General features: G+C 36.6%; 1 long non-coding RNA gene across 9 annotated transcripts; it reads right to left on the minus strand.

Annotated features, from left to right (window-relative positions):
- Positions 1-375: 375 nt before the first annotated feature.
- On the minus strand, positions 376-15,257 carry LOC131630002 (uncharacterized). Of its 9 annotated transcripts, XR_009292177.1 has the most exons (9): positions 15,160-15,257; positions 15,041-15,073; positions 14,044-14,212; positions 13,578-13,650; positions 13,393-13,497; positions 13,245-13,295; positions 13,046-13,143; positions 12,854-12,926; positions 376-6,705 (listed from the first exon to the last, which is right to left on the minus strand). It is a non-coding gene; the product is annotated as an uncharacterized LOC131630002 (long non-coding RNA). The 9 variants fall into 9 exon arrangements; XR_009292174.1 differs by having other exon boundaries at positions 13,046-13,295; XR_009292175.1 differs by lacking the exons at positions 13,046-13,143; positions 13,245-13,295 and having other exon boundaries at positions 376-6,641.
- Positions 15,258-24,338: the final 9,081 nt, after the last annotated feature.

Here is a 24,338-nt window from a genome sequence, read left to right on the forward strand (position 1 = left end):
TGAGAAACAGTTGAAAATGATTGAAATGATATAAGGTTTTGTTGTTTGAAAACCTTAATCATCTGTTTAATCAGAGATCGAAAACAGTTTTGAATATTGACAAAAGTCAACTTAATTAAGGCAAAGATGAAATCTATACCTAATTAAGACCTAAATAATTAGGGTTTTATCATAAAATTATTCACAAAGTAATTAGGTTAAAACAAAATGAATATATATATATATATATATATATATATATATATATATATATATATATATATATATATATATATATATATATATATATATATATATATATATATATATATTTTAAAGTATTTAAGAAAACACTTAAAACATACTATTTTAAACCTAATTAAAATACATGAAATAAATAATATTTTTATGATTTTTTTGATTATTCATAAAATAGGTATATTAAATAACAAGTGTGTGAAAAATGAAGTGAAAATGGATTAATTTGATAGGTTAAATAAATATGTGAAGTTTGTGAATAAAACAAAGGAAAATAGTGATAAAAATTTTGGGTTTGTCTCCTTCAAGGCTTGAACCCACGCCCTATAGATTACCAAACAAAACAAATACCAACTGGGCCACGCGCGTGGCTTGTTTAAGAAGGGAGCCCATATGATTATATGTAGAACAAAGCAATGAATGAGCTAAAAAAGAAAATAAATGAATAAAAGGTCTGAAGGGGGGATCGAACCCTAGACCTAAGGCAAGGCAAAGCTTTTGGACGCGCGCTGTAACCATTGGGACACTACGATGAATTCGTAGATAACACACCCATCATTCAAAATAAAATAAACGCATTTCTGGGAAATTCAAAAAAATGGCGCCACCATCTTCATCTTCAACCTCAAGCTTCAAATTTCTGAAAATGCTATCTCCTTCGTTTCTCAACCAAACTTAAAGATGTAAACATGGATTTTGCTCGTTTTTGGACGAGGATCATGATGGTGTTCTTTAATTTTATTTATTTTCAGTATAACATAAAATTCGCAAGCATGAACACTAAGAACCCTAAAACTGAAATTAAACATGAAATACTATATATGCATGATTTGATGCAATTGATTGAGGGCTAATGATCTATGAAGGTGCAGAAACCAATTGGTAACTTCATTTTAAATTTATCATGCGTGAATCATAGAGTTTGAAGCTTTTGAAACTTACCTGAAAAATGAAGATTTGGCTCTGATCAAAAGGTGTTACAGAGCTGTTGTAACGTTCCAGATAGCTTCAATGACTCCTTTGGAAGGTGTTGAGATGCCTGGCTTGGACTGAAAGTGCCCAGAATTTCTTGCTCGACCCCAACTGCAACAGCTCCAAGTGAGAGGTGAAGATGATGATTCTCCACGCCCAGAAGTGTTTCAGAGGTTTGGATCACCTCTAATTGACTCCCCTAAGGTGTTTGAATACTTAATTCCAAAGGAAGAGCTCTGGTTTGAAGAATTCGAGTCTTCTTGCCAAAGAACCTTTGAAAACCTTAAGTATGAAGAAAGAAGAGAGAAAGCAAGAATTATAGTTGCTTTGGTGTGTTTTCTGAATGAGAAAGAGCCCTCTATTTATAGGCAATTGGTTCAGAGTAATTGTGCATAGTGAGTTTGCTTAGTGAAGTGAGTTTGGTTTCTTAGCCATGAAGAAAATTTGAAAAGATCCTAAATGCAATGATGCATTTTCGGGCTAGCTTCCCCAACCATTGATCTTGTATGATCTAAGGGAACATTTCTGATTCAGAGGAGAGTTCTAATTGGCTTAGAGCAAGATTCCTTGATGATTAATCATTTGCCATAAATTCAAAAATGCAATCATTACATAATCACATGCCTTTGTTTTTGGGAATCTTCTCTAATCCTTATGCAATGATGAATTTGGATGCATGGCATGTTTTCAGATGCATTAGAGGTCGGGTAGCATCACTTAGTGAAGCAAAATGCACAAAATTGCAAAGTTTCAAATTGTACATGACCTATAATTTCACTTCATGAGGCCAACTTTGAACAAGCATAACTCTTAGCTCAAAATGAATTTGGAGAAGGTTGAACACAATTTGGAAAGCCCTAAACATCTACTTCAAATCATTAGTTTATGGTTCCTTCAGAATCCTTTGGCAAATTTGTGAAAAATGAGGCCAAAGTTGGAAGAAAACTAGGTTAAAAACACTTAGAAAATTTTCTAAGTGTTTATGACCTAAAACTTCAAAATTTCCAAATCTCTTAAATGATTGATCTTTTGAAAAACGTTCCATTGTAAGATGTTGTTTTATTTTGCAAGATCTACAACTTTCATGTTGGAAGTTTTTTGAGTTGTGTAGGTGAAAATTTGAGTTCTCACACTACCCTCAAAAACCCTAATTCCCGACTTTTTGCTCCTTGATGATTCTTCTTGAATTTCTTTGGTCAAATGACTTTAATATCCATATATTAATGATATTGATCTTTGAAAGTCATGGTTTGACCAAAAATCTTAAAAGTCAAAGGTGATCCCATACAGTTGACTTTTTTCCAAATAAGGTGAGATTTTGGACTTTTGTGTGGAATTAAGATCTTCTCCTCAAATGAGTGATGTAAATGGGTTATATTGAGGTAGTAGAGGTTCTTGAATCATGTCTTGAGTTTTGGATCCATGCCCTGATTAAAAGTCAACTATCCAGATGAATTAGGTTAAAAGCCCTAATTGTCGACCAGATGAAATTGGTGACTGTGGATCTTGAATTGAGGTGTGATGTCCAGTGGATCTTATTGTATGGATCATTTGAAGATGATTGAAGTCTTTAATAGATGTCCTGGAGCTTTTTAGGGTTTCCCAAAGGTGATCCCTGATTTCAGTCCTTGGTAGGCTCAAAAACCCTAGTCTGGTGACCTGAGTAAACCTGTACTTAGATGACTGAGTATCTAATCAATCATAGGTGAATATAAAAGTGAAGCTTTTGAGTCCCATGATTGTGTTAGAGACTAATCCTTCTATTGATTGATCCTTTGCCTGAGTTTTCTTGTCTTTGAACATCCTTGATTGAATGCCAGATGAAGAAATGACTGCTCTGGGTACTTGTTTTGACCTGATGAAAATCCTGAAGATATGTCATCTCAGGGGGGTCAAAAATTAGGGTATGACACACGTTCGAGTTTTGACTCCTATACCTGAAGGTTGGAGTTTGAATTATCCTTCGACTCACTTTCTTTCTTTTACCAAAACACTGACTTCTATTTTGTTTACAGCTGTGAATCGAAAGAGGGTTATTAAGGAAACCTCTTCACAGAAAAGCGCTGGAGCTTCGAAAAGTACCAAAGCAGGTGGGAGTGATTCTGTCACCACCGGCAAAAAACCCACGGTATGTACCTACCTTATATTCTAACTTATGCAATTTTTCGAATATTACCCACTTGGTTTAAATGTGCACTTTCAGAGTTCGAAGCCTCCAACACCTCCAAAACGAACGATTTCTAATACTAGTGCTTCAGATGATGAAGATAAGTCTCCTCCTCGAACCAGGCAAGCCATGAAGAAAAGACAAAAGACCACTATTTCCTTGACTAAAAAGGGTTCTGGGGCTTCGAAGCTCACTTCATCAAGTGATAAGGTATCTTCTGATGAGTCGCCCTTAAAGTTTGCTAGTACTATTCCCATTGTGGAAAGCCATAACTCAAGCCCAGATAATGTTCCAACCAAGGTATCTAGATTTCAAAACCTGACCACTTTTCATATTTAATTTTAGTGGCTAAGCTTACATCTTACCTTACAAATATAGGATGACGTGGGCATAACTACTTCTGACCTTAAAACTTCAAGTCTTAACATTGATCTCGATCATCTTCAAGGTATGTGTCTGCTCCTTTTACTGGCAAACGAATTTCTTGCAACCTTTGCATTTTAATCAATTCTGATCATTCGTACAGGTGTTCCTCAACACAAATCCCTTGTACTTTCTCCGGTTGTCGAAGACGCTCAGCCTCTTGCGACTATTATTCCAACTGTGCATGCTGAAGAAAGTCATTCAAATGATGATTCTCCACCCACTCGCCAAGATGAAAACATGGGAGAAAATCCTCAATGTTCCAATAGTGACAATATAGTTGAACAGTCAGCTGGGAGCGAAGACACTATCTCTGAACACGAGGCCGCGGACGAGACTTCCAATTTGCCTACACCTGGTAATAATGAAACTTTGACTTTCGGGACTATATTTACTCCTGTTGCTACTTCGAAGCAAATCCCTGCAGTGCTTACTCCTGCAGAGCTAGAGCAACTTAAGAATACTGATCCTGTAAGCTTCCTCGAGACTATGATGAGTGCTGATAACGCTTCACCCATCAGGCTTGAAACTTCTCCTAATGTCTTGGCGGAGAGTGGTAATAAGGATAATATTCTTAATCTCCTTCGTCAAATAAGGGAGAAGTTCTTTGAAACCAACCTCATCGAAGTTCTAAGCAAGGATTCCACCAGTTGTTTTAGTTTAAACAATCTTTTGAAGAAGGTGGATTTACTCTTGGTTTCAGAGAAAGTTTCACAAGTGATTGTCTCGCTGAGTTCTTTGATCGATCAACTTCAATCTGATATTCTTCGAAAGAGAAATGTTGACGAACAACTCAAAGCGAAAATAAACTCTCATGGTTCTTCATGGAAGGCTGCTGGTGATGCAACAAAGAAAGCTAAGGCTCTTGAGCTTGAGCGTACAAAAAACCAAGAGGAACACGAGACTTGTGAAGCAGATATCGAATCCTGGAAACAAGAGATCAAACGCCTCGAAAAAAGATAAAGACTGCCAGGTCTCGCCAGGAGACAATCAAACGAACCCAACAAAAAGAATTAACTGAAGTGACGCAATTGGGAATTCGACATTTCGAGACGGCACATAAATTAGTGCCAGAAATCGAAGAGCTGAAAAAACAACAGGCATTAATCGCACGCCGTCTGTCTCTATGGGAATCCCAATATTCCAAGATGAAAGATAACCTTCCTGAGGATTTTGACTAATTCATTTGAACCTTGTACTATTTTTGCGCTTCGTACTCAGTCTTTATTTTTGTAGTCAAACTATTCAAGGAATGGATATGCAATTTATTTTCCAATCTCCATACATTATTGTAATACGGTGAACTGACTTTTATATCGAAATGTCGCGGTTAAGCAAGAGTCGCCACCGACTTGTATTTTCTCCAATTTTAGGAAAGGCTAAAAGAACAGGAAAAACCTTTTAAAAGAAAACAGGGTTCGGGGGGTAATTATGCAAAGGGAAGGTGTAAGGCACCCTTTGCATCCATGGTTTTCCATGGGCTCTTAATTGCTTTGCTCTTTGTTTTCAGAAATGTAGAAGAAAAAGATGTGGACTTTAGCTCGTAAATGAGCGTAGCCATTTTGAAGAATTATGAGAAAGAATATAGAAAAAGGTTTTAGAGCAAGGCAAAGCAATTAGGGGCAATTACCTTAATATTTGAAAAAGAGGTTCTTTTAGCCTTTCAGGGTGAGAGGGTCTATCCTTGCCATAAGAGGGCAGGAAGCCTTTCATTTGGAGATTGAAGGGTCATCGCATTGTCGTTCGCCACAAGACTGACCCATGCCATAGAGAGGCAGGTAGTCTAAGGGAAAGACCAGAATAGCCTTTTCGTAGGCAACCAGAGAATACCTCAGCCTTTTTCGTAGGCAACTTCCGAGGGTCGAGGTCATATCAGTGTATCGAAGGCAGCATCATTAGGGTCGTATGACCTTTATTTATCGAGGCAGCATGGCTGAGGTATCCTCGTATTCGAGGGACATGGCTATCCTGCAAAAAAAAAACACAAGGCAACAAGGCAACAGGCAACAGAGAGGTTACCCCAAAAGCGTGCGTGGGTGCAACAATCACGTGATTCAATTCAGATATCTATCTTGTAATTAGTTATTCTAGATTCAATTCAAAGTTATCACTCCCTAAAATTACTAACCACGACAATTAATAATTAAAGCAATAACGGGAGAGGGAAATTGAAACCAGCGGGGGAAAGGGGAATTGAAACCAGCGGGATAAGATTAATAGGTTTGAGACAAGTAATAATTAGGATTTGAGTTTTAGGGTTACCAATTATTCATAGCCTTGGCGATTGACAAACCCTGAAAAGGTGGGAAAAATAGCAAGTGAAAGTAGGGTGAGTGCATTATCAATTCAAAAGTTAGATACGGTTAACCCTAATCAATAAAAAATAATGATAAAAGAAGAAGGGTAAAAACACTTAGCTTCGATTTATGAAGGTTGATGGGCAAAGATTTTCCTTGACTCTGACCATCTGAGAATTGACAGAAGAAGCAAGCTGTGAGTGTATGGCTAATTCAATGGCAATCAAATTTTAACCCTAATTTGATAAAAAAAAACAAAATTAAAATAGAATGATTATTTAAAATAAATACGAAATAGGACTTAGCTTTTAATTTGATCTGATATGGTTCGTAGTCGGAGGTAGCCTCGAGGTTAACCCTGCAAAATGGGCAAAACAGGCAAGATACGTGAGTGCAAAAGAGTTCATTGACTTTCGAGGGTTTAACCCTAATAATAATTTTATCATGCAAATAAATATTTAAATGATAAAAATGAAAAAGGATAAAGTCGGGACTTAGCTTCGTGAAAGACGAGGCGCATAGTCGGAAAGAGGCCTAATGATAACCTTGAAAAAGTCGCACGCACAAAGGAAAAGGCAAAATTCAGTGTAAGAACAATCCTCGTAAATCCTGATTAGGCATAAGTTAATCATGGTTAACAGAATAAATAATATCAATTTAATTAATTATTGGTATTTTACCTAATTAATTAAATCGGTGAAAATAAAATTTTCGATTAAATTTTCTAATCCTAATATTAAATCATTTTAATCATATAAAAGTCATCATTAAAACTTAATTAAATTAATTATCTATGATGAAAATAAGGTTTTTATTTTTAAAAGGTTTTATTTTGAACAAATGAATAAATAAAAAAGGTTATTGAAATAAAAAATAAACAATAATACTAATACACTATGTAATTAAAATAAATTTAATTTAAAAAAAAAACTTAGCTAATATTCCTGTGTGGTAAGCAGGCGAGTGTCCATGGTGGACTGGCATCCCCAAGGGCATTGGATCTAGTCTGTATGCGATCTAAGTGCTATGATGCGAGGGTATACCAGGTGGTTGACGAGGGTGCACACGCTGGATCCCTGAAATACTTGGGATCGAACTGCTGCCTCTTTGCTAATAATCCACACGTCTTGACCAACTGGGCTGCGTATCACTTGCTGTTATTATGATGCGCCAAAAGCAATTAATAGAAAAACGAATTTGATTTGACATTCAAAACAGGGAACGCGCGCTTCCCTTCTTCTTCGTGATTTTTCTTCTGCAACACATGAATCCCTTTGGCAACGGTTTTTATGCATATCCTTAGCCCTGCAAAATCATAAAATGCTATGCAAGCAACAAAAATCAAAAAGAATGCCATGGATCACTTCGTTTTTGTTTCCTGAACGTGAAAGGACCGTCAATTTGTATTGATTTAACCTCGAACCAAAGTCCCCAATCTGAGTTTCACAAACCCTAACAATGGTGAGATCACCATCTTGCGATAAAAATTTAATCAAACCACCCAGAAAGAATCGAAACACCCTTCAGAACAGGAATACGCGATCAAATTGAATTAATTATGCACAAATTATCAAAAACGAATTCCAAAATTATGAGAGCAAACCGTAAACGTATAAGCTGCGATTCCGACACTTTAAGCTTCGATAATGATTGGGGAATGATCAAGGGCGCTCTAGGAGTATGTTTGAATCCTCAAAAGTTTCTGAATCCCTTCCAAACTCAGTAACCGAATTCAATCAATTTCTTGAGTATTTTTGACTTTCAACGTGTTCCCCTGCCTGCCAATCCTTGCGAATTTTTTTTTTCTGATCAGGTATTGTTGTGTTTTCATAATGAAACCATTTAGGGTAAGAAAAATCATCCAAATATCTTTGATTTGTCCATTAAATCTTTGATTTGGAGCTTGATTGAAAATTACCAATTTTGAAGAATATCTTGTCCAAAATTCTCCCCAATCCTTTTAGCCACAGATCTTCAATCAAATATCTTAAATATATTCTCAATACAAAATAAGTTTAGCACAAAATCAATGACTTTTTTCAATATTTATTTTAATTAAAATTGAACTTAAATTACTTAAATCCAAAAAAAATAAAATAAATAAAGGAGAGCATGTGATTGGGCTTAGAGGTCATGAGTGTGCTTAGGGTCATGTTTCAAAATGTTAGGCCCATGAGTCCAAGACAACAAAATTTATCACTTTGTCTTCCAAACATTCTCTCAAAATTGCCCTAATTTTAGCAAATCATAACTTTCTCAATAGTGGTCGTATGAAGGTGTTCTAGGGCCTTTTGGAAAGCCCAAGGTGTCCTCTAACCAATGTCTTTGGTCTCATATCAAAATAATTTTCCATGCTTCTTGTGTGTCCTTTTGAAAAAAGTGTCTTTTTGTTGACTTTTGAAAAGGACCTATAACGTTTCAGTCCATATCTCTCAAATGAAGCATTTTTAGACTTGGCATGTGAGACACAAATTTGTAGAGAATCAGATTTCCTTCAAAATGAGCTTTGGATGGAAAATTTCTGATGTTCCATGTGAGAGTTATGGCTGGTCAAAGTTCAGTTGACTTTCTCCTATACAAACCCTAAGTTAGAAACTTTTTGATTTGTTGATTTCTGATCTTTCCTTGATGAACCATGATCAATTCTTGATCAAATGGTGAATGATACTTCAATATGAGGAATCTTGACAAAAAATCAGGAGTTTTGACTTTACTTTGACTACAGTTGACTTCTAGGTTAACTTAGTCAACTGTTGACTTTCTGAACAATTGAGTGACCAATCTTTTGAATTGAGACTTGCCATTTGTCATAGAGATAATGTGAGATATATTGAGCCATATAGGATGCCTTGGAGCCATTGATTCACTGATTTTCCTTTGAATGAATCAAACCCTAGTTTTAGAGCCTTGTATAGAAGAGTGTGTCTTGAAGCTTTATGTACTGATTGGAATTTGTATAGGAGAAATAGTATGGGCAAATTTTGGGGTATGACAGCTGCCCCTGTTCAATTTTCTTAAACCTGAAGATGTAGAGTGGTTTGTATGCCATTCGGAATCTGAAGGTAGAAGAGGATTGAACACTAGAATACCCAAGAATTTGCCCTAGCTGATGATGAAGGGACTTTTGTCGGAGATGGGCTTGAAGATGCCATCCAGCAAATCATGCATTTAGATAATGTTTGGAGTGTTTGAGAAGTAGTTGCCTGAGTGTTGATCGTTACGGAACCGCCCGAGGTTACCGCTTTTAGATTTTGAAAAGTTGATTGTTTAAGGAATCGTCTGAGATATCGACTTGAATCTGAAGGTAGATTGTTAAGGAACCATCCAAGGTATCGACTTAACTCCAAAGGTAGATCATTAAGGAACCGTCCAAGGTATCGACTTAGATCTAAAGGTAGATTGTTAAGGAACCGTCCAAGGTATCGACTTAACTCTGAAGGTGGATCATTAAGGAACCGTCCAAGGTATCTACTTAACTCCAAAGGTAGATCATTAAGGAACATCCAAGGTATCGACTTAGATCTAAAGGTAGATTGTTAAGGAACCGTCCAAGGCATCGACTTAACTCTAAAGGTAGATCATTAAGGAACCGTCCAAGGTATCGACTTAGATCTAAAGGTAGATTGTTAAGGAACTGTCCAAGGTATTGACTTAACTCTAAAGGTAGATCACTAAGGAACCGTCCAAGGTATCGACTTAGATCTAAAGGTAGATTGTTAAGGAACCGTCCAAGGTATCGACTTAACTCTGAAGGTGGATCATTAAGGAACCGTTCAAGGTATCGACTTAGATCTGAAGGGTTTTTGAAAATGTTTATTTGACTGCCGCAGTTACCTGAAAAAGGTAAAGTTAGTTTTTTATGCCATGTCATGATGCATGTAATGCGTTTATGTGACGGGATTCTCAAAATAAATGAGAACCTCGCATGTTATGTACGCACTTGTCGCGATGCTTTATGTATTATGTATGAACATGTATGCAATTGTATGAATATGTTTATGACATGTGATATGTGAATATGATTTATGTTGTCTTGATTGAGAAAATAAATCTCTGTATCCTTGTGATTTTATTGTCCGATCTTGTCTTGAAGACGCTCAGCTGGGGATTTATGGTTTCTGATTGGGGATGATCAGTAGTTTGATGTACCCTGATTTAGAGATATTAATAAACCATGTTGGAGAAGAGCAACATGTTGGATGACCGGTAGTGTTGAAGATGTAAGCTCTGTTGGGGAGCCATGTCTTTGTCGGGACGAGTATGTTTGAAGATATCTTCTTAATGATTACTCTGTGGGGATATGATCTTATGGACGTGGCTCTGTGGGGAGATGTGGGTGTCTTGAAAGTTGCCCCCAGTATCATAGTAACTTACTACTTGATTCAGGACACGCCACTGAGTATTGATCAAGATGTTGAACTGTACTTGCATAGATTTGCCCCAGTTAGCAGGAACTTTGGAAAGATTCGCCTCGCGAGGACTTTATGAGATGTTTACTATGGGCGATATGCCCCCAGTAATCATAGGCTCATGACAATGTCTCACGTTGATTGGGGAGTAGCTTTAGATATACTTGGATGCATGCCCCTGATTGTTCGAGCATCCATGAGAGATTCTCGGAATCTTGACTTGATTGCCCCAGATTGATTGGACAAAACATGTCATGCCCCTTGTATACGTAAGAGACATGGCTTCTTGGAGTAATTTTGTTTTGTCGGGATAACATTCAGTCATTAGCCATACCCTGTGCAAGTTTACTCTGATGCTAACATTTTGAAATTATGTAGCAGAATATGTTTAATAATGAATTCATGAGATGCAATGCATACGTCTGTCTTGAGTTTTTGAAAAACATTAAAACTGGAGATGTAAAATCATGATATTTATAAAAACATGATGTTTGTAAAAAACAGGATATCAACTTAACATTTGTAGTAAACCTTAAGGAGTCGGGATACCTTTCGGTGACAGTATGCTTTCGAACTAACCATGCTTCAATTAGGACTTTCAAGGGTTGTAACGTGGCTTGGTTCATGGTTTAAGAAACAAAAGATAAAGGCTCAAAATTTGATTGTACCCACCCCTCTTCGTGATGATCTTCAATCCTAAGCTCAGTTGATTCAACTTATGCATTCAGGTTCCAAGAGACTTTTGGATTTGCACCTTTGATAATGATGATGGTTCACAAGCAGAGAGAACTTTTGAGATGGCAGTCACTTCTTCCTTTTGGTAGTCACAACTTTGAGTTTTTCAAGAATTTATTGACTTCTTTTTTCATCTTTTTGATATCCCTAACTTTTGCCTGAACTGTCTCTTTTGAGCTTACAGTCAGCGGGACGCCTTGATTTTTGCCTAAGTCTTCTTTTTGATTTTTGACTTAGCAGACTTTTCTTTGTATATATGTTTTTTCCATTTTTTTTTCTTTTTGAAAGATATTGACTCCCTTGTTTGATGATTGATGAACCGTCATTGTCTTTTGATTGACATCTCCAACACTTCTTTGATGTGTGCGGATGAACGCTTGTGATTGAAACCTTTGTTGAAAGGTGTACTGAATGATTCTCTTAAAATAGAATGCACAACCAAATTAACTGAGAACTACCCTGCCCCAGGTTATGATCAAGGGTTTTAATTAGCACAAGAAAGAAACTTCTACTTCTTAGGCTCAACGGGGTTAACAAGGGATTAACATCCTTATATCTCCACTATTAAGGAATTGAAACAATGCCTGTACATCGTCAACATAGTCTGTTCAAAAGCATACTGTATAAGGTTGCGGTATCGTTTTCGTCATCCTCCCTCAAAAGGTATACAACTTTAGCAAGAGTTGAATATCAAACAACATATGCAAAGTAAAGACATAATTTAAAATGAGTGATAGCGAAATAGTTAATTCAAGACAAACATATGCAATGCACTGATGATGATTATTAAAATATATAATGTCTATCATGATTCGAATGTTTAAACAAACAGAATAGAAATTGCAAATGATAGTAAAGCTAATGATTAAAAGTTCATCCACTTCAGCTATTAGTCAGTCTTGTCGTGATTATGCTTGGGAGTAGTGATCACTACAGGAGTCTTGGGATGAGGGAATTTAATTTCACCAGTATCACTATACCAAAAAAGTGTTTTAATAGCGTTTTTTTGACATTCAATAGCGCTTTTAAATGCTATTAAATCCCCCGCTATTAAAGGTAGACAACCTATAATAGCGCTTTAAAAGCGCTATTAAAAGTGGGGTCTTAGACAACCTAATTCAGCGCCATTACACATATTTCGAATAGGATTTAATAGCGCTTTTCTTAGAAGTGCTATTATAGTCCAACTATTAATAGCGTGTTTGAAGAAAATGCTATCATATAATCTATATTTAATAGCACTTTTCTAAAAAGCGCTATTAAAAACATTATATATATATATATATATATATATATATATATATATATATCACAAAATACCACATATACCAATAGAAAAAAATCAACATCAGTACTTTGAAACTACAATACTTCAAAAAAGTATCAGAAAAAAATATAGTTATATTGTTGTTGTCATTTAACCTCTTATTTTCTGATTAAAGGCTTTATAATTGGTCTTACAATATAGGGGTTAGTTGCTAAAAAGAGTATTTTTGGAACAAAACATTCTTTCAGTAATATTAAATTATATGACAAACTTTTATGATCTTAAAGCCATGTAATAAATTATGTGAAATCTTATATAGAATAGAGAGCGATTTGAAGCCACCAACCTTTGTTATTGAAGCTAGATCATGCTAAACATAACTTGTCACTGACTTCCTTCTCAACGTAGTGTTTACTGAACTGCAAGACAAAAGAAAATAATAATAATATTATATTAGGCAATGAAATTAAGATGGTTCATAAGTTTGAAAGTGACACATTGAAAAAATTGGTAGTTGATATCGAATAGTATTATCGACCTTTGCTAAAACATTCAAAACGCCCCCTCTAATCATATTACTACTATCTTTGAATAACCTCGTCAGTTCCTCGTCACTACCGTTAACAAAGTGCAGAGCTATACTAGCAATTATTTGCATATTGTCATGAGTTCATCGAAAGTTTGAAAAGGTGATTCCAGTATTCTTAAACATGATGTCCAAAATTACTAAAACTAACCACAGTTTCTTCTCAAAATCACAAAAGTATATGAAATAATTGTACATGGCACTACAAAAATAAAAGAACACAATTCATATTAGTTGACTAAAGAAAACATTAAAAAAATAAATAAATGTTATTTCTCATTTTAATGAAAAATACAGACCATTTCTTCTTGGGTCAAAATCATTCTCTCTGCCATTGTTCGAAGAGCCTTTGCTTCAGCTTCTTGTCGTTGTTCCTCGGCTAGTGCAGCGTCATCTTTTAGGTTCTGAACAAAGAAAATAGAAGCTTTAACCTGTAGAGAATAACTAAAAAATGAAAATAAATTCTTGCTTCCTTGAAAGCTACCTGAAGTTCGACACGAAGGGTTGTGAGATCCTCATCCCTTTCACTCTGTTTGTTTTGCAGCCATGAGAGCAACCTGTGACAAAAAGATTGAGTACTCCAAGGATATTCTTTGAGTGAACACAGAATTTAAAGAATAAAATTACAACTGGAAACAGAGCTTTAGATACAAAAGCATCAAGAATATACAACCAGCTCCAAAACCTCCTACGGATCATATTACTTTACACAAATATGCACACATGCGTCCTTCTCAATAATACTGAATTAAAACTTAAAGAGCTGGTATAGTGGCTTATAAAGTAAGAGTGATCAAACACTTAAACTTCCTATCATCAGTAATTATGTATTTTTTCCTCATCTTAAACCCATTATTTATGCATACCTCTCTTTGAGGCAAAGTGAAAGGTATGAAAATGAAGCAATACATACATATTTGTTCGTAAACGTATGAAGTATATATGCATACCTCTCTTACAAGGGGGATTCAACTTAAAACTGCGAGACGTAGTTAACTTCTGATTGTTCCAGCATGTGACCCCATATCTTCAGTTCCAGCTATGTGATCTCTATCTTCCTAACCCACTAACCTCCTATTGTTTATTCTATCTTGTATACAACTTCCAGACACTAATTTTCTGCAATCAGTTAGATTAAATAGGAAAAACATTAAAAAAAAATACATTTCACTAGGATTTGTTTGTTTGAAGAAAATAATCAAAGTTGAATCAATTATTTAGTAAAATACTTGAAGAAATGCATATGTAAGATTTACAACCACAAATATAAATATGTAACATAGTACCTTTTGATTTAACACACACAACAAATCATACCTCTATATAATATAGTACTGATTTGTTTAACAAGATAATCATTTTACAAGCATTTCTTATTACACAAATTAAACCAAAACAATAAAAATATCAAAGCTAATTTTACCTCTCTTATAACAATAACCATAGCATGAGTTTGTGTTGGGTGCTATATGATAGTGAACTAAGATATTGCATATTTATATGTGAGTTTATTCCTCTGTTTCTCCTTTACTTCAAAGCTATGTTGATTCTATAATAAATCTAACCACTTCACATACAAGGCAACTACTTTTTACCAATTTATCAAACAAATGGAGCTGTTCAAAAAACAGATATCATGGTCAAGGAAAATGAAATATGTTTTAAAAAAAATGAATAGTAACCATGTTAGGATTTAATGTAATGGGTGTTAGAAGATTGATTATGATAAAATGTTTATTTTCGTATTCTACACCAAACAACTTCAATGTATATTTCAAATAGTAAATTTTTAGGGTTTTGAATTAGAAGTTTAAGTGAATAACACCTTTCAAATTAAATTGAAAAGATGAGAAAGATTATTAACACAAAATCAATCAGTATTTAGAGTTTTGAAAAGGGGGAAAATAGGTTAAATATTTAGAGAATAGGGACAACAAAAACACTCACCAAAATGAAGAGGATGTTAATGATTGAAGACACCTGGAGGCGGCAAGAAGATCTTTTAAAATAAAAACCAATCATCACCGGGTACAGAAAAGAGAAGAAGAAAAAGGCGACCGACTCACCTTAGAGAGCTTGTGGCGGCTAGAAACAACACGATTGCAGGAGTTAGATTCTTCTTTCTGTTGATGTAATTTTACAAGCTAGTAGCAATGAAATAAAAAATCTATTTATATTTATTTTACTTATTTTATTGGTTCATATTTCTTTTAATATAATAGAGAATACAAAAATCAAGTGGGCCTTAAGATAAGAAAAACACACGTGGCCTTTTTTTTATTTTGTAAAAACATCTATAATAGCGCTTTATAAAAGCGCTATCAAAAGGTATTTCTATAATAGCATCAATTTCAAAAACGCTATTATGTTTATTCACTTATTTTTTAATTATTTTGTCAGTATCTTATAATAGCGCTTCTCGAGAAAATGATATTATATGGTCTCATGTATAATAGCGCCCGACTAAAAAGAGCTATCATAGGTCCCAGAGTCAGTATTTTAATAGTAGTTTATTTAAAAGTGCTATTAAATTAGTGATATTATAGACTAAAATTGTAGTAGTGTATCGATCATATCTTGGATCTTGTTCTTCAATGGCCAACAATCATTCGTATCGTGTCCATGGCTATTGGAGTGATATGCGCACCTCGCATCGGGCTTATAGCTAGGAGCGGAAGTGTTGGGCTTTATAGGAGGATCCCTCACAGTAATCAAGTTTGCTCTCAACAAATGTTGTAATGCCTGAGCCAACGGCATGTTGATCTTTGTGAATTGACGCTTAGGTACATCTGACTTGCGTCTTTGTTGTGGAACTGGTGTAGAGATCAGAATTGTCCCCACAGTTTGGTTGTGTTCATAGCGACCTTTCCGATTGTGCACAGCATTGTTCGTGATGAGAGAAATGGGTCATACATTTAGACCATATGTGATAGAGGACGTTAGAGCAAATAAACCATATATATTGAGGGATATCAGGACTAGTCGTACATTTAGAGCTTGTCTGTTGAAGGATGTCAGAACGAGTTATTCATTAGACCATATCTGAGGAGGAATATCAGAACGAGCCATACATTAGACCATATCTGAAGAGGAATAGCAGAACGAGTCGTACATTAGACCATATCTGTTGAGGAATAGCAGAACGAGTCGTACATTAGACCATATCTGTTGGAATGTCAGAACGGGTCATACATTGGACCATATCTGACTGAAAATACCGGAACGGGTCATACATTGGACCATATCTGATAGAGAATACCGGAACGGGTCATACATTAGACCATATCTGATTGAGAATACCGGAACGGGTCATACATTAGACCATATCTGATAGAGAATGCTTGCTCGTTAGAGTCAATGAGTTATTTGACGAAGTTTTGGAATGTAAAAAGGCTTGTCAGAACGAATCTCCAGCTCGATTATATCTGAGAGGAATGATTGTCGAGGCGGAACCTGAAAACAAAGTTAGAAATATGCAATGTCATGAATGCAAATGAAATGTTTTCAAGGATCTTTAAGGAATTTAGTTAGCAACATTAGGAAGTGATTTGGTCGCGTCTTTGTCTTGAAGAAATCTGAATTTTATCTTTGAACGTCTTTCTTTGAGAATCAAGCTCACCATATCGAGTGGGTCATCGCCTCTGATTCGGGATACTTCTTAATTTGAAAGTATATGGCTAGAGGAAAATAAATCCTCTTGCCCCTTGATAGATACCGTGTCTCTGAATCGGAAGGTATGCGGCCAGAGGAAAATAAATCCTCTTGCCCCTTGATAGGGATTCAGTCTTTGATAAGGGCACCTGAAATTGTGCGCCCTAAATTCTTAAGATCCTTGAAAGGGTTAGTTAATCATGTTATGCTTATGATGTCATGATGTCATGATGTTATGCGAATGAAGTTCATTTGGCATAGTGTGAGATAGTAAGGACAAACAAGTCCTTTTAACAAAACTTGCAAGAAAATGAAGGTTAGTAGCAAACACAAACAAGTCACACAAGTCACACAATTTTTGGCTTAAGGCTTGCATGGAGTCTGATCAGGTATCCTTCCCAAGGGTATTTCTATGGATAAGGAGATTTCAGCAACGGGTTCTACAAGTTATCCAGAATTGTCAGCCCTTCTAAAGCACCCTCGGACATGATGCATTCGCACCATGCAATGATACTTTGAGAAAGAACCTATCTGAATTGTAGCATCGGGTAGCGACTAGTTCTTAACATTTGTCAAGAGTAGTCCCCCCACTACGCTCCTAAAGGCCAGGATGGGTTAAGGGTAACTAAAGGTCCTTGAGCTCCGGCGCACCCATAGACACATACATAGACCTCCCCCATTTGAGAAAGGTGTGCATATGCTATGGAGTCCTAACTCAAGCGTGAACTTCATATTGACTCATCTCCCACATATGTGAAAGAGGTCGCCATTAACAAGTCTCCCCAGCACACATAATTTATCGAAATGTCGCGGTTAATTTGGCTGTGCATTCTATTTTAAGAGAATCAGTCAGTACACCTTTCAACAAAGGCTTCAAGTCTCCCATTAACATTATGTGAAAGAGGTCGCCATTAACAAGTCTCCCCAGCAGAGTCGCCAGTTCTGTTATACGGTGAACTGACTTTTATAATCGAAAATGTTGCGGTTAAGCAAGAGTCGCCACCGACTTTTATTTTATCCAAATATTAGAAAGGCTAAAAGAACAGAAAAAAACCTTTAAAAGAAATTTTGAGTTCGGGGGGTAATTATGCAAAGGGAAGGTGTAAGGCACCCTTTGCATCCATGGTTTTCCATGGGCTCTTAATTGCTTTGCTCTTTGTTTTCAGAAATGTAGAAGAAAAAGATGTGGACTTTCAAGGGTTGTAATGTGGCTTGGTTCACGGTTTAAGAAACAAAGGATAAAGGCTCAAAGTTTATTTGTACCCACCCCTCTTCGTGATGATCTTCAGTCCTAAGCTCAGTTAATTCAACTTGTGCATTCAGGTTCTAAGAGACTTTTGGATTTGCACCTTTGATAATGATGATGGTTCACAAGCAAAGAGAACTTTTGAGATGGCAGTCACTTCTTCCTTTTGGTAGTCCCAACATTGTGTTGTTCAGGAATTTATTGACTTCTCTTTCATCTTTTTGATATCCCTAACTTTTGCCTGAACTGTCTATTTTGAGCTTACAGTTAGCGGGATCCCTTGGTTTTTGCCTAAGTTCTTTTTGATTTTTGACTTAGCAGGCTTTTCTTCGTATATATGTTTTTTCATTTTTTTTTGAAAGATATTGAATGCCCTGTTTAATGATTGATGAACCATCATTGGCTTTTGATTGACATCTCCAACACTTCTTTGATGTGTGCGGATGAACGTTTGTGATTGAAACCTTTGTTGAAAGGTGTACTGAACAATTCTCTAAAAATAGAATGCACAGCCAAATTAACTGAGAACTACCCTGCCCCAGGTTATGATCAAGGGTTTTAATTTGTTCAAGAAAGAAAACATATACTCCTTAGGCTCAAAGGGGTTGACGAGGGATTAACATCCTTATATCTCCACTGTTTAGGAATTGAAACAATGTCTGTACATCGTCAGCATAGTCCGCTCAAAAGCATACTGTATGAGGTTGCGGTATCGTTTTCGTCATCCTCCCTCAAAAGGCATACATCTTTAGCAGGAGTCAAGTATTACAAAACATATGCAAAGTAAAGACGCAATTTAAAATGAGTGCTAGCGAAATAATTTATTCATGACAAACATATGCAATGCACTGATGATGATTATTAAAACAGATAATGTCTATCATGAGTCGAATGTTTAAATAGAAAAGAAACTTGCAAATGAAAGTAGATCTAACGATCCAACAGTTCGTCCATCTAGACGTCAATCAGTCTTGTCATGACTAGGCATAGGAGCGGTGATCATCACAGGAGTTTCCAGGAGGGTTGAATTTGATTTCCCCGTCATCGATCAGATCTTGAATCTTATTCTTCAATGTCCAGCAATTGTTTGTGTAATGTCCAGGAGTGTTGGAATGGTACGCGCACCTCGGGTTGAGTTTATAGCCAGGAGTGGAGGTGTTAGGATTCTTAGGAGGGTCCCTCAGGGTGATCAAATTTGTCTTTAGCAGATGTTGTAAGGCTTAAGCTAGCGACATATTGATCTTTGTGAATTGACGTTTGGGTGTATCTTGTTTGCTTTGACGACCTTGTTGAGGCGCCAATGTGGAGCTCAGAACTGCCCCAATAGATTGATCATGGTTTATCCTTTTCTGCCCATACACAGCATTGGAATTTGACCTCCCATTGAAATGCTTCTTTGTAGTACCTGAGGATGTAGCCACTTGAATCTTACCACTTCGAATGCCACTCTCGACGCGTTCCCCAATCAATATGAGTTCGGTGAATCCAAATGATGAATTTCCCAGCAAATAACTATAGAAAGGACCAGTCAGTGTACTCATAAACATATCGACCAATTCTCTGTCAGCTAAGGAGGGTTTGAATCTTCCAGGTAGATCTCTCCATTTTTGAGCATACTCCTTGAAACTTTCCTCGGGTCCCATAGACATGCTTTGTAGTTGCATGCGAGTTGGTGCGAGGTCAGCATTGTATTGGTATTGCTGGTAGAAAGCAACAACCAAATCTTCCCAGGTATGGATGTTGGTGCTTTCTAGTTGATAGTACCATTCGAGTTGGGTTCCAGATAAGCTCTCTTGGAAAAAGTGGATCCATAGCTTCTTATCGGTAGTATGAGGCTGAATCTTCCTTACATAAGACCTCAAGTGCAGCTTAGGACAAGAGACTCCATCGTATTTTGCAAAAATTGGAATTTTGAATTTCAAAGGTATAACAACTCCAGAGATGAGTCCTAGATCTTCAAAATCCAGTCCAGGTACCTTCTGAATTTCCATGGCTTTCATACGTTCCTCCAGCAACTTGTATTTGTCATCAGGATGTTCATCCTCATGGTGATAGTCCTCTTCTTCTTCAGAGGGCTTGGCAGAATCATGGTTACTTTTTGCATCAGTTTTAATACTAGCATCATCATCTTGCTCATCCTCATCATTGTCTTCAGAGGTTTCAGCATCCCTGAGTTGCAAGATCGGTCTAAGCTTTTTCACTTGAGTCTTCTTACCCTTCTTCTTCTTCTATTTAGTCAGCATAGCTTTCAGCTCTTCTTGCCCCTTGGACAAATTCAGAATCAAGGCTTGGAACTCAGTGTTTTGAGCTTGGAGATCCTTAACTGATTGTTCGAGATTCATGATGCTCAAATAAACAGCGAGGACGGATGAGAGATCTATTGTCAGAAACCTGTTATGCGATGTTATGAATGCAAATGTAATATTTTCAGGGATCTTTAGGAATTTAGTTAGCAATATTAGGAATTTAATCAGTCACGGCTTCATCTGAAGAACCTTGGCTTTCGTTTTAGGTGTCCTTCTTTAAGAATCAAGCTCACCATATCGAGTGGGTCATCGCCTCTGATTCGGGATACTTCTGAATTTGAAAGGTACGTGACTAGAGGAAAATAAATCCTCTTGCCCCTTGCTAGGTACTGAGTCTTTGAATTGGAAGGTGTGTGGCCAGAGGAAAATAAATCCTCTTGCCCTTGATTGGGAAATCAACCTTTGATAGAGGTACCTGAAATTGTGCGCCCTAAATCCCTAAGATCCTTGAAAGGGTTAGTTAAATCATGTTATGCTTATGATGTCATGATGTCATGATGTCATGTGAATGCGTTCATTAGGCACAACGAGAGGTAGTAAGGGCGAACAAGTCCTTTTAACATAACCTGCAAGGAAACGAAGGTTAGTAGCAAACACAAACAAGTCACGCAGGTCACATAAGTCACACAAGTCACACAATTTACTTAGGCTCGGCTTGCATGGAGTTTAGATCATGTGAGATACCCTTCCCCAAAGGTATTTCTAAGGATAAGGATGATATCAGCAACAGGTTCTACCAAGTGACTCAGAATTGTCAGCCCCCTCTAAAGCACCCTCGAACATGGTACATGCATAACACGCAATGATACTTTAGGAAGAAACCTATCTGAGCTGTAGTATCGGGTAGTGACCATAACTTGGCATACACCAAGAATAGCCCTCCCACTACGTTCCTAAAAGTTAAGATGGGTTAAAGGTGACTAAAGGTCCTTGAGCTCCGACGCACCCAAAGATACATGCGTAAACCTCTCTCATGCAAAAGAGGTACACAATAACCAGTGGAGGCCTAACTCAAGCGCGAACTTCATTTTGACCAACCCCAAGCATGCACAAGGGGGGTCTCCATGACTATGCCGCTCCTAATCTTAAGTCTTGTTGAATCCGGGAGTAGGATTTGTCCTTCATTTATTTCCCAAAACAGCCCTGAAAAATAAAACAAGCAAAGCAAACAATAGAAAACATTTAAAGTGTTCCTAAACTTTTAAGGTAACCCCTCTTTTATTCGAAAATCCCCAGCAGAGTCCCCAGCAGAGTCGCCACCGACTTTTATTTTCTCCAATTTTAGGAAAGGCTAAAAGAACAGGAAAAACCTTTTAAAAGAAAACAGGGTTCGGGGGGTAATTATGCAAAGGGAAGGTGTAAGGCACCCTTTGCATCCATGGTTTTCCATGGGCTCTTAATTGCTTTGCTCTTTGTTTTCAGAAATGTAGAAGAAAAAGATGTGGACTTTAGCTCGTAAATGAGCGTAGCCATTTTGAAGAATTATGAGAAAGAATATAGAAAAAGGTTTTAGAGCAAGGCAAAGCAATTAGGGGCAATTACCTTAATATTTGAAAAAGAGGTTCTTTTAGCCTTTCAGGGTGAGAGGGTCTATCCTTGCCATAAGAGGGCAGGAAGCCTTTCATTTGGAGATTGAAGGGTCATCGCATTGTCGTTCGCCACAAGACTGACCCATGCCATAGAGAGGCAGGTAGTCTAAGGGAAAGACCAGAATAGCCTTTTCGTAGGCAACCAGAGAATACCTCAGCCTTTTTCGTAGGCAACTTCCGAGGGTCGAGGTCATATCAGTGTATCGAAGGCAGCATCATTAGGGTCGTATGACCTTTATTTATCGAGGCAGCATGGCTGAGGTATCCTCGTATTCGAGGGACATGGCTATTCTGCAAAAAAAAACACAAGGCAACAAGGCAACAGGCAACAGAGAGGTTACCCCAAAAGCGTGCGTGGGTGCCACAATCACGTGATTCAATTCAGATATCTATCTTGTAATTAGTTATTCTAGATTCAATTCAAAGTTATCACTCCCTAAAATTACTAACCACGACAATTAATAATTAAAGCAATAACGGGAGAGGGAAATTGAAACCAGCGGAGGGAAAGGGGAATTGAAACCAGTGGGATAAGATTAATAGGTTTGAGACAAGTAATAATTAGGATTTTAGTTTTAGGGTTACCAATTATTCATAGCCCTGGCGATTGACAAACCCTGAAAAGGTGGGAAAAATAGCAAGTGAAAGTAGGGTGAGTGCATTATCAATTCAAAAGTTAGATACGGTTAACCCTAATCAATAAAAAATAATGATAAAAGAAGAAGGGTAAAAACACTTAGGTTCGATTGATGAAGGTTGATGGGCAAAGGTTTGCCTTGACTCTGACCATCTGAGAATTGACAGAAGAAGCAAGTAGTGAGTGTATGGCTAATTCAATGGCAATCAAATTTTAACCCTAATTTGATAAAAAAAACAAAATTAAAATAGAATGATTATTTAAAATAAATACGAAATAGGACTTAGCTTTTAATTTGATCTGATATGGTTCGTAGTCGGAGGTAGCCTCGAGGTTAACCCTGAAAAATGGGCAAAACAGGCAAGATACGTGAGTGCAAAAGAGTTCATTGACTTTCGAGGGTTTAACCCTAATAATAATTTTATCATGCAAATAAATATTTAAATGATAAAAATGAAAAAGGATAAAGTTGGGACTTAGCTTCGTGAAAGACGAGGCGCATAGTCGGAAAGAGGCCTAATGATAACCCTGAAAAAGTCGCACGCACAAAGGAAAAGGCAAAATTCAGTGTAGGAACAATCCTCGTAAATCCTGATTAGGCATATGTTAATCATGGTTAACAGAATAAATAATATCAATTTAATTAATTATTGGTATTTTACCTAATTAATTAAATCGGTGAAAATAAAATTTTCGATTAAATTTTCTAATCCTAATATTAAATCATTTTAATCATATAGAAGTCATCATTAAAACTTAATTAAATTAATTATCTATGAAGAAAAGAAGGTTTTTATTTTTAAAAGGTTTTATTTTGAATAAATGAATAGATAAAAAAGGTTATTGAAATAAAAAATAAACAATAATACTAATACACTATGTAATTAAAATAAATTTAATTTAAAAAAAACTTAGCTAATATTCCTGTGTGGTAAGCAGGCGAGTGTCCATGGTGGACTGGCATCCCCAAGGGCATTGGATCTAATCTGTATGCGATCTAAGGGCTATGATGCGAGGGTATACCAGGTGGTTGACGAGGGTGCGCACGCTGGATCCCTGAAATACTTGGGATCGAACTGGTGCCTCTTTGCTAATAATCCACACGTCTTGACCAACTGGGCTGCGTATCACTTGTTGTTATTATGATGCGCCAATAGCAATTAATAGAAAAACGAATTTGATTTGACATTCAAAACAGGGAACGCGCGCTTCCCTTCTTCTTCTTCGTGATTTTTCTTCTGCAACACATGAATCCCTTTGGCAACGGTTTTTATGCGTATCCTTAGCCCTGCAAAATCATAAAACGCTATGCAAGCAACAAAAATCAAAAAGAATGCCATGGATCACTTTGTTTTGGTTTCCTGAACGTGAAAGGACCGTCAATTTGTATTGATTTCACCTCGAACCGAAGTCCCCAATCTGAGTTTCACAAACCCTAACAATGGTGAGATCACCATCTTGCGATAAAAATTTAATCAAACCACCCAGAAAGAACCGAAACACCCTTCAGAACAGGAATACGCGATCAAATTGAATTAATTATGCACAAATTATCAAAAACGAATTCCAAAATTATGAGAGCAAACCGTAAACGTATAAGCTGCGATTCCGACACTTTAAGCTTCGATAATGATTGGGGAATGATCAAGGGCGCTCTAGGAGTATGTTTGAATCCTCAAAAGTTTCTGAATCCCTTCCAAACTCAGTAACCGAATTCAATCAATTTCTTGAGTATTTTTGACTTTCAACGTGTTCCCCTGCCTGCCAATCCTTGCGAATTTTTTTTTTCTGATCAGGTATTGTTGTGTTTTCATAA

The sequence above is a fragment of the Vicia villosa genome, unplaced genomic scaffold (genome assembly GCF_029867415.1).
Source record: "Vicia villosa cultivar HV-30 ecotype Madison, WI unplaced genomic scaffold, Vvil1.0 ctg.000634F_1_1, whole genome shotgun sequence".
NCBI lineage: Eukaryota > Viridiplantae > Streptophyta > Magnoliopsida > Fabales > Fabaceae > Vicia > Vicia villosa.